Source organism: Geotrypetes seraphini, chromosome 16 (genome assembly GCF_902459505.1).
Source record: "Geotrypetes seraphini chromosome 16, aGeoSer1.1, whole genome shotgun sequence".
NCBI lineage: Eukaryota > Metazoa > Chordata > Amphibia > Gymnophiona > Dermophiidae > Geotrypetes > Geotrypetes seraphini.
In genome coordinates this window covers 15,932,088-15,944,645 of record NC_047099.1, presented here as the reverse complement: position 1 = coordinate 15,944,645, position 12,558 = coordinate 15,932,088, and the positions used below count along the sequence as shown (strand labels likewise).

At 42.7% G+C, this 12,558-nt stretch overlaps 2 protein-coding genes across 2 annotated transcripts in view; one reads left to right on the top strand and one right to left on the bottom strand.

Moving 5' to 3' along the window:
• Positions 1-3,703, bottom strand: part of LOC117349852 (solute carrier family 52, riboflavin transporter, member 3-A-like) — a 32,169-nt gene extending 28,466 nt beyond the window's left edge. Inside the window, exon 1 of the mRNA XM_033923477.1 lies at positions 3,581-3,703. The gene's annotated coding sequence lies outside the window, so the exon portion shown is untranslated. The remainder of the gene's footprint in view (positions 1-3,580) is intronic.
• The window catches only part of LOC117349853 (olfactory receptor 5V1-like), a 60,793-nt gene that overhangs the window by 11,710 nt on the left and 36,525 nt on the right, over positions 1-12,558 (top strand). The window lies entirely within an intron of this gene.

Genomic DNA, 12,558 nt, shown 5'->3' with positions numbered 1-12,558 from the left:
TGTACAAGATTTTTGTTACCAACATGCATCACCTTACACTTGTCCACGTTAAACTTCATTTGCCATGTCACGGCCCATCATCTGCAAATTTAATCACCTCACTCATCGTTCCAATTTCCAGGTCACTTATAAATATGTTGAAGAGCACAGGCCCAAACACCGAAACCTGTGGCACTCTGCTGGTGATGCTTTTCCAGTCTGAGTATTGTCCATTTACCCCCACTCTTTGTTTTCTATCTGCCAACCAGTTTTTGATCCACGTGTGTATTTCACCCTCAATCCCATGGATCGCAATTTTTTGAAGTAGTCGTTCATGCGGGACATTGTCAAACGCCTTCTGAAAATCCAGATATACAATGTCGACCGGGTCACCTTTGTCTATCTGCCTGTTAACTCCCTCGAAAAAGTGCACCAAGTTTGTCATGCAAGTTCTTCCTTTGCTGAAGCCGTGCTGGCTGGTTCTCATCAGAATGTGTCCATCAAGGTGGTCAATGATGCGATCATTTATCAGCGCCTGTACCAAGATCAGATTCACTGGCCTATAATATCCCGGATCTCCCCTCGAACCTTTCTGGAAGATCAGCGTAACATTCGCCACTTTCCAGTCTTCCGGAATCCTTCCTGATTTGATCGACAGATTGGTTATTAGTTGAAACAGTTCAGCTATAACCCCGTTCAGTTCCTTGATTACCCTCAGATGAATGCTATCCAGTCCCGGGGATTTGTAATTTTTAAGCCTGTCAATCAGCCTGCATACTTCTTCTAGACTGACTGTCAACCCAGTCAGTTTCCTGTATTCATTTCCTAAGTATAGCCTGTCAACCTTCAGTATGTTACATATATCCTCTTCTGTAAATTCAGATGCAAAAAACGTATTCAGTTTGTCGGCTATGGCTTTGTCATCCTTTAGCATTTCCTTTATTCTATGGTCATCCACTTCCTTCACAGGTCATTTCCCCTTAATATATTGCCTTCTTGGCAATTTTTTCCTCGTAGTCCCTTTTGGCCCCTCTTACTACCTTATGGCACCTGCATTGATGTTGCTTGTACTTTTTTCAGTGCGAAGACAAAACAAGGAAAACTGCAGATACACATACAATGATACAGGCAAAATTTATTAAATTGATTGCGGTTAAAAACAAAACCTTAAAACTAAACCAAGGGACCCTACCTGCTTACCTGCTCTTGCCACAACAACAGCTGGAAAAGCATGTCCCGGCGCCGCCCCAGAAGCCTTCTCACAGACGTCAATTCTGACATCAGAGAGGAAGTTCCGGGCCAGCCAATCACTGTCTGGAAAGAAGGTTTCTGGGCCGGTGCTGGGACATGCCTTTCCTGCAGTTGTTGCGGCAAGGGCAGGAAGTACAGTGGTGGCAGACCGTGGGGGGAGCAGATGAATCGGGTAGGCTTCAGAGAGAGGAAGGCAGGCAGGCAGGCAGACAGACAGGCAGGAGTCCTACCTGCAGTTCAGCTTTCTCATATTCGGTGCAGCAGGGAGGGAGGGAGGCTGGCTGGCTGGCTTCGGGGGAGGGGGTGGAATGGTGGAACAAATGCTGGAAGGCAGTGAGGGGGGAGGCAGGCAGTCAAGCTGGCTTTGGCAAGGGAGGGGCACTAAGGACATAGGAAGGAGGCACTGAGGGCACTAAGGACAGGAAGTGGCACCAAGGACATTGGAAAGAGGCACTGGGTATACTAAGGACCTCGGAAGGGGCACTAAGGACATAGGAAGGAAGGAGGGATGGAATAGAAAGGGACAATTGTTGGGCCTGAGTGCAGAAAGAAAGAAATGAAAAAAAGGATGTACAGTCAGAAGGAAATACAACCAGAGACTCATGAAATCACCAGACAGCAAAGGTAGGAAAAATGATTTTATTTTCAATTTAGTGAGTGATCAAAATGTGTAAGTTTTGAGAATTTATATCTGCTGTCTCTATTTTGTACTATATTTGTCTATTTTTCTATAGTTACTGAGTGACATTGGCGGCTCCTCGCGCAATGTGCGCTTGTGTTGGAAGCCTTCTCTCTGACGTTGTATGTTTTCAGTGGTGGCCCCCTCATTGTGGAACTCTCTCCCAAACTTTATTAAAAATGAAAAAGATCTTATCTCTTTTAAAAAATTGTTAAAAACTTACTTGTTTCAAGATGCATTTGACTTATGAAATGATCTTTTTTTATAATCTCATATGTTTTTAAGATTCTCTTTTCCTGTTTTTTTCTAATTATACCTATTGTATTCTCCCCTCCATGTAAATTTTAACAAATAATGCAATTGTAACTTTCCCCTCCCTTCCTTTTCAGTCATGTTTGTCCAATTTGTCTTGTCAATTGTCTAATTTAGTAATATTTTATGTATTACCACAATCTGCTGGTTTTTAATTGTACATCGCTTAGAAATTTGTAATAAGCGATACATCAAATGTAAATAAACTTGAAACTTGAAACTTGTCAGAGAGGTTTCCGATGCAGGTGCGGATCACATGAGGAGCCACCACCCGTGGCTTAGAATAGAAAAAAGACCGAAGCAAGGGAGCCGATTGTTGATCATCACATGCAGACCACAGGCCGCAGAATAGTACCTGGGGGCCGCATGCGGCCCATGGGCCACAAGTTTGAGCCCGCTGTACTAGACCCACCTGTCTACCATCCCAATAGGTTCCACTTATATGGCAGGACATAAGGGTTTTGGGAAGTTTTGGGGGGTGCACATGTTTCACCATGCATGCAGTGGTTAGAGTGGTTTATGGGCCTGGGTCCTCCTCTCCATGGTTCACTAGCCAACCCCCCAGACCACTTAAGCCACCTCTGTGCAGCTCTATTAGGCTTTCCTCTGCCAGGCTGCCAGGTGCTGATGTTCTGAAGTCAGATATGTGACTTTTCATTACGAATTATATGGCATGAGTCGGGGGGGGGGGGGGGGGGGGAGTGATCACTGCAGCACTGTAAAGGCCCAAGTCGTTTTTAGATACGTCCAAAACCCGGTTTGATTATCGGCACTTGGATGACTTGTCTCACTGATCGTTTAAGTGCTGATTTAGGCTGGTTTTTAAACATATTTCCATTTCAATTATGAGCCCCATAGTGTTAGAAAACAAAAGCTCACCAGGAACAAGAAATAGTCTCTCCTAATATTATGAAATATAATTGCATCAAAGGAACTTTACATTTATTTTATTTGATTTTCTATACCGTTCTCCCAGGAGAGTTCAGAACGGTTTACATGAATTTATTCATGTACTCAAGCGTTTTTCCTTGGCTGTACAACAAACAGGAAAGTTTCCAAGCTGTGCAAAATGCATCAAAGTTAGTACTTATGTGAGCTGTATGTACCTTTTTGTTTTTTGTACTTTGGTAGCTCTATAGTCCAGCACAGAACCTTGGTTTTTTTTACTTTTACCAAAGAATCTCTAAGCTCTGAGTGTAAAAGCAGCAACTAAGGAGCGGGTACCCCAGACTGGGTATGCTGCAGCTCCTGTTTACCCTCCCTGAAGTTTTTCTGCAGTCAAGGGGAAAGAGAAGTAACCACTCTGTAAAGCTTTTATGTCTGAAAACATAAAAGCTTTTCGGAGCTATGCTTTCTTACCATTAGCTAAAGAGGTTCCCGAGCCAACCAGGGAACAGCACGGACCAGAGTGGGAATCGCTGTCTTTTCACGAGAGATCTGAGCCCGGAAGCAGCCTTCTCCACCCTCAACACACTAAGCAATTCCATTCTGGGAGGAACAACCTGTTTTTCAGGGGAGGGACTGAAGGTCACAGCAAATGCTTTCAGTTCATTCTCGGACAGCATACACGAGACAAAGCTGCCAGAGTGACTCATACTCCGAGAAACTGGAACCAGCACAACCAGCCAGCAGAATCCCCTTCAGGCCAAGACTTATGTACTACAGATTTAGGGAGCCTCAAAAGATCTGTCCTGCATGGTTTTAAAATCATTTTATCTTTGGGAAAATGATCAGGCTTACAGATCAAATTACAATGAACTAAAATGAAATAAGCACCATCAGTTCCTGAAACCCTTTTATGTAGCACACAGAGGATGTAAGTATCCTGAGAAACCTCCAGTCAGGATGACCACAGTGAATATGTATGAGATAAATTTGCATGCACTAGTCTCCAGTAGTGCTGTCCAATTCAGGGAAATTTTTTTGATTTGATTCAATTTAGTCTATTGAATCGATTTTTCAATTCGATTCACTTTTCCTGCCCAATTGGGTGGCTGTTTCAAACATCCTGGCAGGTTTATTTTTTAGTCTTTCTACCCACTCCACCCCCCTTTGCTCTCTTCAACCCCACGCCAGCGCTGGGGTGTAAACAAACTAAAACATACTTTTTGTGTCTCTGCTAGGTCCTAGCTCACGCTCGCTGTCTAACACCAGCTCTGGCAGAATACACATTTCAAATCTGACATATTGTAATCACAAAATAGAAAATACAATTATTTTTTTCTACCTTCCACTGTCATATCCAACATTTGTTTCTTTCCTACTGTCTACTATCTCTCTCTTCCTGTCTTGTGCCTTGGGTCAAACCTCTCTATTCCCCTCCATGCAGCATCTCTTCTTTCCTCCCCTGCATTATCATGTGCAACATTTCTTTCTCTCTCCCCATGCACCATCTCTCCCTGCCCTCCACCCTTTGTCCAAAATTTCTCCCTCTTTCTTCTCCATGCATGTCTCCCTCCCCTCCACCATATGAAGGATTTCTCACTCTCACCCCTTTCTACCTCTGTTTCATCTCTCCCGTCCTCTCTTCCTCCCCAATAATTCTTCCTCTCTACTTTCTCCCCCATGTGCAGCATCTTTCCTCCCCTCCCATCCCCCTAAGCAGTAAGAACATAAGAATAGTCTTACTGGGTCCATCAAGACCAGTAGTCCGTTCCCACTGTAGACAATCCAGGTCACCCGTACCTGGCCCAAACCCAAGGAATAGCAATATTCCATGCTACCAATACAGGGCAAGCATTGGCTTCCCCCATGTCTTTCTCAATAACAGACTATGGACTTTTCCTCAAGGAACTTGTCCAAACCTTTCTTAAAACCAGCTATGCTATCCGCTCTTACTACATCCTCTGGCAACGCATTCCAGATCTTAACTATTCTCTGAGTGAAAAAAAATTTCCTCCTATTGGTTTTAAGAGTATTTCCCTGTAACTTCATCGAGTGTCCCATAGTCTTTGTAATTTTTGACGGGGTGAAAAATTGATCTACTTTTACCCACTCAGGATTTTGTAGACTTCAATCATATCGCCCCTCAGCTGTCTCCTTTCCAAGCTGAAGAACCCTAACCATTTTAGTCTTTCCTCATATGAGGGGGGGGGGGTGGCGGTTCGACATGGCAGGAGGGCTTGAGCACCCTCCTGCCTGGATTGTTGTGGGGGGATTCTGTAACCGGTGTTGTTTTTGAAAGACACGGGTTACAGAATCCAGCTTTTAGGCGAAAGCCTGGCTCCTCCTTATCGTAAAAGCCCTTCTGTTGAACGTTTGGGGCTTAGGCGTTTTTTTGTTTCATTATGGCTAAAAAGTGTAGACGTCGTGTGGGTGTACTTTTAGACGTAGTGGTGATTGGGCCTTTAGGCAGAGGAAGGCCATAATCAAAACAAGGACGTTTGGTTTGGTTATATACACTTTCTTTGCTTCTGCTTTGAACGTTTAAGGACTTAGGCCAAAAAGGGACTTAGACGGTTTTTTTGATTATGCCCCTCCACACTTTTATCATTTCTTCCATCCTGAAAATCTGCTCTTCAAAGGGCAAAAACAAGGCCATCTCCACCTGCTCATCCCACCTTACAGTCATCCTTCTGGCATATGGGATTATCATAGGAGTGTATATGCATCCTGGATCAATGGTTACATCATACCCAAACAAATTATCTATTGCAATGTATATAGTTACTCTTCCACTCTTAAACCCTGTGATTTATAGCTTGAGAAGCAGAGTTAAAAATGGCCCTAAAAAAAGCCATCATAAAGACCCACAAAATCTCTGTAATCTTACTCCTCTGCCCACCAACCTAGCCAGCAGATTAACCATTCCCCTTAACTGTATCCATTACATCCTTTTTGCATGTCTTGTCTGTTTAGATTGTGAGCTCTTTTGAGCATTGACTGTCTTCTTTGTGGCTCTGTAGAGCACTGCATATGTCTGGTAGCACTATAGAAATAATTAATAGTAGTATTATTATTAGTAAAGATAAGAAACAAGCCCCCAAGGTCCGGAAGACCAGGAAAACCTCTTATAACACAAGAATTAACCACAACTCCTACACCTCTCTAAATTAAATGGGCTTAAGCAGCACAAGATTGTAATTCCCAAAGAGAACCAACTGTTCACATCCTTCAAACATGAATGCCACAATGCATGTCTAAATAAAATGTAAATACCAAGAAATGTATACTGTTTGAAAAGTCTCTAACAATACTGTAAATTGCATTGAATTCCTATTGGGGAGTATTAGCGATCCATAAATACTAATGTAATCTAAGTATCCTTTCCTGACCATTATAGCAGATGCTCTAGAATACTGTGGTAACATAGTAGATGACAGCAGTAAAGACCCGAATGGTCCAACCAGTCTGCCCAACCTGATTCAATTGAAATTTTTTAAATTTTTTTCTTAGCTATTTCTGGGCAAGAATCCAAAGCTCTACCCAGTACTGTGCTTGGGTTTCAACTGCTAAAATCTCTGTTAAAACCTACTCCAGCCCATCTACACCCTCCCAGCCACTGAAGCCTTCCCCAGCCCATCCCCCACCAAACGGCCATATACAGACACAGACCGTACAAGTCTGCCCAGTACTGGTCTTAGTTCAATATTTAATATTATTTTCTGATTCTAGATCCTCTGTGTTCATCCCACACTTCTTTGAACTCAGTCACAGTTTTACTCTCCACCACCTCTCTCGGGAGCGCATTCCAGGCATCCACCACCCTCTCCGTAAAGCAGAATTTCCTAACATTGCCTTTGAATCTACCACCCCTCAACCTCAAATTATGTCCTCTGGTTTTACCATTTTCCTTTCTCTGGAAAAGATTTTGTTCTATATTAATACCCTTCAAGTATTTGAACATCTGAATCATATCTCCCCTGTCTCTCCTTTCCTCTAGGGCAGTGGTTCTTAACCTGGGTACGACCAGGGGTTCGGTGAGTCAGTCTCGCGGGTTCGGCGGTGGTCAAAACACACCTCCGACTCATATAGCGCATTTCTGTACCCGCGGAACTGAAGCAAACTATTGCCACGCACTTAGATGAGCTTGCAAAGTCTCTCATAGTAACATAGTAGATGACGGCAGATAAAGACCCGAATGGTCCATCCAGTCTGCCCAACCTGATTCAATTTAAATTTTTTTTTTTTTTTCTTCTTAGCTATTTCTGGGCGAGAATCCAAAGCTTTACCCGGTACTGTGCTTGGGTTCCAACTGCCGAAATCTCTGTTAAGACTTACTCCAGCCCATCTACACCCTCCCAGCCATTGAAGCCCTCCCCTGCCCATCCTCCTCCAAACGGCCATGCACAGACACAGACCGTACAAGTCTGCCCAGTAACTGGCCTAGTTCAATCTTTAATATTATTTTCTGATTCTAAATCTTCTGTGTTCATCCCACGCTTCTTTGAACTCAGTCACAGTTTTACTCTCCACCACCTCTCTCGGGAGCGCATTCCAGGCATCCACCACCCTCTCCGTAAAGAAGAATTTCCTAACATTGCCCCTGAATCTACCACCCCTCAACCTCAAATTATGTCCTCTGGTTTTACCATTTTCCTTTCTCTGGAAAAGATTTTGTTCTACGTTAATACCCTTTAAGTATTTGAACGTCTGAATCATATCTCCCCTGTCTCTCCTTTCCTCTAGGGCAGTGGTTCCCAACCCTGTCCTGGAGGAACACCAGGCCAATTGGGTTTTCAGGCTAGCCCTAATGAATATGCATGAAGCAAATTTGCATGTCTATCACTTCCATCATATGCAAATCTCTCTCATACATATTCATTAGGGCTAGCCTGAAAACCCGATTGGCCTGGTGTTCCTCCAGGACAGGGTTGGGAATCACTGCTCTAGGGTATACATATTCAGGGCTTCCAGTCTCTCCTCATAAGTCTTCTGGCGCAAGCCTCCTATCATTTTCGTCGCCCTCCTCTGGACCGCCTCAAATCTTCTTACGTCTTTCGCCAGATACGGTCTCCAAAACTGAACACAATACTCCAAGTGGGGCCTCACCAATGACCTGTACAGGGGCATCAACACCTTCTTCCTTCTACTGACTACGCCTCTCTTTATACAGCCCAGAATCCTTCTGGCAGCAGCCACTGCCTTGTCACACTGTTTTTTCACCTTTAGATCTTCGGACACTATCACCCCAAGGTCCCTCTCCCCGTCCGTGCATATCAGCTTCTCTCCTCCCAGCATATACGGTTCCTTCCTATTATTAATCCCCAAATGCATTACTCTGCATTTCTTTGCATTGAATTTTAGTTGCCAGGCATTACACCATTCCTCTAACTTTTGCAGATCCTTTTTCATATTTTCCACTCCCTCTTCGGTGTCTACTCTGTTACAAATCTTGGTATCATCTGCAAAAAGGCACACTTTTCCTTCTAACCCTTCAGCAATGTCACTTACATACATATTGAACAGGATTGGCCCCAGCACCGAACCCTGAGGGACTCCACTAGTCACCTTTCCTTCCTTCGAGCGACTTCCATTAACCACCACCCTCTGGCGTCTGTCCGACAGCCAGTTTCTGACCCAGTTCACCACTTTGGGTCCTAACTTCAGCCCTTCAAGTTTGTTCAACAGCCTCCTATGAGGAACTGTATCAAAGGCTTTGCTGAAATCCAAGTAAATTACATCTAGCATATGTCCTCGATCCAGCTCTCTGGTCACCCAATCAAAAAATTCAATCAGGTTCGTTTGGCACGATTTACCTTTTGTAAAGCCATGTTGCCTCGGATCCTGTAACCCATTAGATTCAAGGAAATACACTATCCTTTCTTTCAGCAACACTTCCATTATTTTTCCAACAACTGAAGTGAGGCTCACTGGCCTGTAGTTTCCTGCTTCATCCCTGTGACCACTTTTATGAATAGGGACCACATCCGCTCTCCTCCAATCCCCAGGAATCACTCCCGTCTCCAGAGATTTGTTGAACAAGTCTTTAATAGGACTCGCCAGAACCTCTCTGCGTTCCCTTAGTATCCTGGGATGGATCCCGTCTGGTCCCATCGCTTTGTCCACCTTCAGTTTTTCAAGTTGCTCATAAACACCCTCCTCCGTGAACGGCGCAGAATCTACTCCATTTTCTCGTGTAACTTTGCTGGACAATCTCGGTCCTTCTCCAGGATTTTCTTCTGTGAACACAGAACAGAAGTATTTGTTTAGCACATTTGCTTTCTCCTCATCACTCTCCACATATTTGTTCCCAGCATCTTTTAGCCTAGCAATTCCATTTTTTATCTTCCTCCTTTCACTAATATATCTGAAAAAATTTTTATCTCCCTTTTTTACATTTTTAGCCATTTGTTCTTCCGCCTGTGCCTTCGCCAAACGTATCTCTCTCTTGGCTTCTTTCAGTTTCACCCTGTAGTCCTTTCTGCTCTCCTCTTCTTGGGTTTTTTTATATTTCATGAACGCCAACTCTTTCGCCTTTATTTTCTCAGCCACTAGGTTGGAGAACCATATCGGCTTCCTTTTTCTCTTGTTTTTATTGATTTTCTTCACATAAAGGTCCGTAGCCATTTTTATCGCTCCTTTCAGCTTAGACCATTGTCTTTCCACTTCTCTTATGTCCTCCCATCCTAACAGCTCTTTCTTAAGGTACTTTCCCATTGCATTAAAGCCCGTACGTTTGAAATCTAGGACTTTAAGTATCGTGCGGCCGCTCTCCACTTTAGCCGTTATATCAAACCAAACCGTATTTCCCAACAAGAGAGTCATATCCAGCATGGGTGAGACAGCCGTTCACATTTAGTGTTGAGACAACAGATGTCAATGATGAATACCTCGATGAAATCATTGAAATTCAGCAGAGCCAGGTTCAACAGCAACTCTTCAGAACAACAACGCTCTCAACGTTTTGGTGTCAACAATTGGTAACGTACCCTGTTATTGCTAAGAAAGCTCTGGAAATTTTCATACCGTTTGTTACAACATATCTTTGCGAGCAATCCTTTTCGAGGATGCTGGACATAAAAACGAAGAAAAGGAACAGACTTTGTTGCGAAAATGACATGAGAGTGGCACTTGCCAAGGTAAAGCTGCGCATTTCTGAACTGGTCTCTGAGAGGCAACAGCAGAAGTCACACTGATTTGCAGTAAATTTCATTATTATGTTATTATTATTCGAAATATAGGAGAACTTTTTTGTTTTCAAAATTGATATAATTTTTTCCCTCACTGTATACCTATGTTTTGAATTTGTAAAAATCATATTTTATTTTTCCAATAAAGAAGGGTTCGGTGAACACGCATATGAAACTGGTGAGGTTCAGTATCTCCAACAAGGTTAAGAACCACTGCTCTAGGGTATACATATTCAGGGCTTCCAGTCTCTCCTCATACGTCTTCTGGCACAAGCATCCTATCATTTTTGTCGCCCTCCTCTGGACCGCTTCAAGTCTTCTTATGTCCTTCACCAGATATGGTCTCCAAAACTGAACACAATACTACACTGTACAGTACTATACTGTACAGGGGCATCAACACCTTCTTCCTTCTACTGGCTACGCCTCTCTTTATACAGCCCAGCATCCTTCTGGCAGATTGGTGCTCTCACCAATCTGCTAATAATGACTCATCAACCCAATGGTGTCCTGTTGTTCCTATAAAATATTTATGTATATCTTAACAATGCACAGATGACTTTAATATTTTAGTACCATTGAATCATGAGTTGAATGGAGGATGGGATCCCCCTAAAACAGTTAAGAGTAAAACATGAATTCATATCAGCATTTGGATATTTATAAGTTATTTTGACATGATTCTTAATAATTCAGAAGCAGATAGGATAAATTGATTTAAATTTTATTGAATTCCTTTATGCTTTTGTTTTGTTTTATTTCTAAATATTGAATGGGAAAAGAAAGCTTTATTAAGACCAATGTTGAAACTTTTTTGAAGAAGTTTCCAAGTTTCATAAAAATTTGATTTTGATCACAAAATCTTAATTCAATGCAATTTACAAGTACTAGTAAAATTGGGGTAAGAAAAAAACACATTACTCAGACGAAACAATTAACTTGCCTGTGTACCAGACAAACACAGAAGGAAAAAATGAAAAAAGGATTAAATACAATTTGTAAATCAAATCAAAAAGGGCGAGGTGATGAAACAAAAGGATGGGGGAAAGGTTACCCGCATAGAGCATATGTGGAAATATTATACATAGTCCAGCGAGTTTCCACCTTTTTTGTTCTGCTTTTTTCCGATGGAACCAAAATACTGGAAACTTGCTGGATTAAGTATATAGTCCTTGATAGAGACTACATTGTTTAACTTCCCTTCCCTTGTTTAAAAGAAGACTAAAAACCAACCTTTTTGATATAGCTTTCAATCCTTAACCTTACTCCTCTGCCCAGTGTGCTGATTAACCTGTTCCCCTTAACTGTATCCATGTAAGCTCTTTCAAACAGGGACTGTTTTCTTATTCTTTGTGACTTTGTGCTGCGCTGTGCGCGTCTGGTAGCGCTATAGACATAATTAATACTAGTAGTAGTAGTAGTAGTACTTTTTTTTTATACCAAACTTTTTAAACCACCTTGTATATCTATCCCAATGTGGTCAGGCATCATAGAAGAGAGTTGCAACTGGCTCAAAGGATTATGGCACCAGGAGACAGCTTTGATGGCTGCGCCCCCTAATCTGGTGGCACCCTGCTCCAAAAGCTTTATTTCCTCCTCATTGGTCCATTTCTCTCCTTCTTTCCCCAGCTCCTAGTTTAGCATTGCTCCTTTTTCTCTCTCCCTTCCCCCGTGGTTTTCTAAACATGACCTTGGTTGCTGGTAATAACAGCATGCACAGCAGGCTCGCTTTAGTCAGCCCTGGGTCTTTTATCTTCCATGTCTCATTTCCTCCTTATGCAATTTCCTGTTGGCAGAAAGCAGCACAGTCAGGGCAGTATTAATTTGTCGAGGGCCCCTAGGCACACAAGTACACTGGGCCCCCTGCCCCACCCACCATGCCCTGCCCCCTGCTCCGCCCCCATGTATTTATCCATTTTCTTATTTACTTCTTTATTTCCACTTTATTTCTTTTATTTTAAAATTCAAAACAAACAACAAAGATTATCACACCAGTGCCAGTGTACAGTTTTTCATCTATGCATCCTCTAAACATCTCTGAACAAATCCCCCTTCCTTCCTAGATGAAGAGATCTTCAGCTGGCAAGGCTTTGGGAAGCCCACCTATTTATATTTTTGTAGGAGGCATGGGGCATGGCGGGAAGAAAATTTAGTGCCCATCATTTTATTGGACTAATATATTTCTCACTTAGCTTTCAGAGGTTAAAACCTCTTTCTTCAGATCAGTAAACTATACTGCTGTTACAGTATCCCTTTCCTGACCTG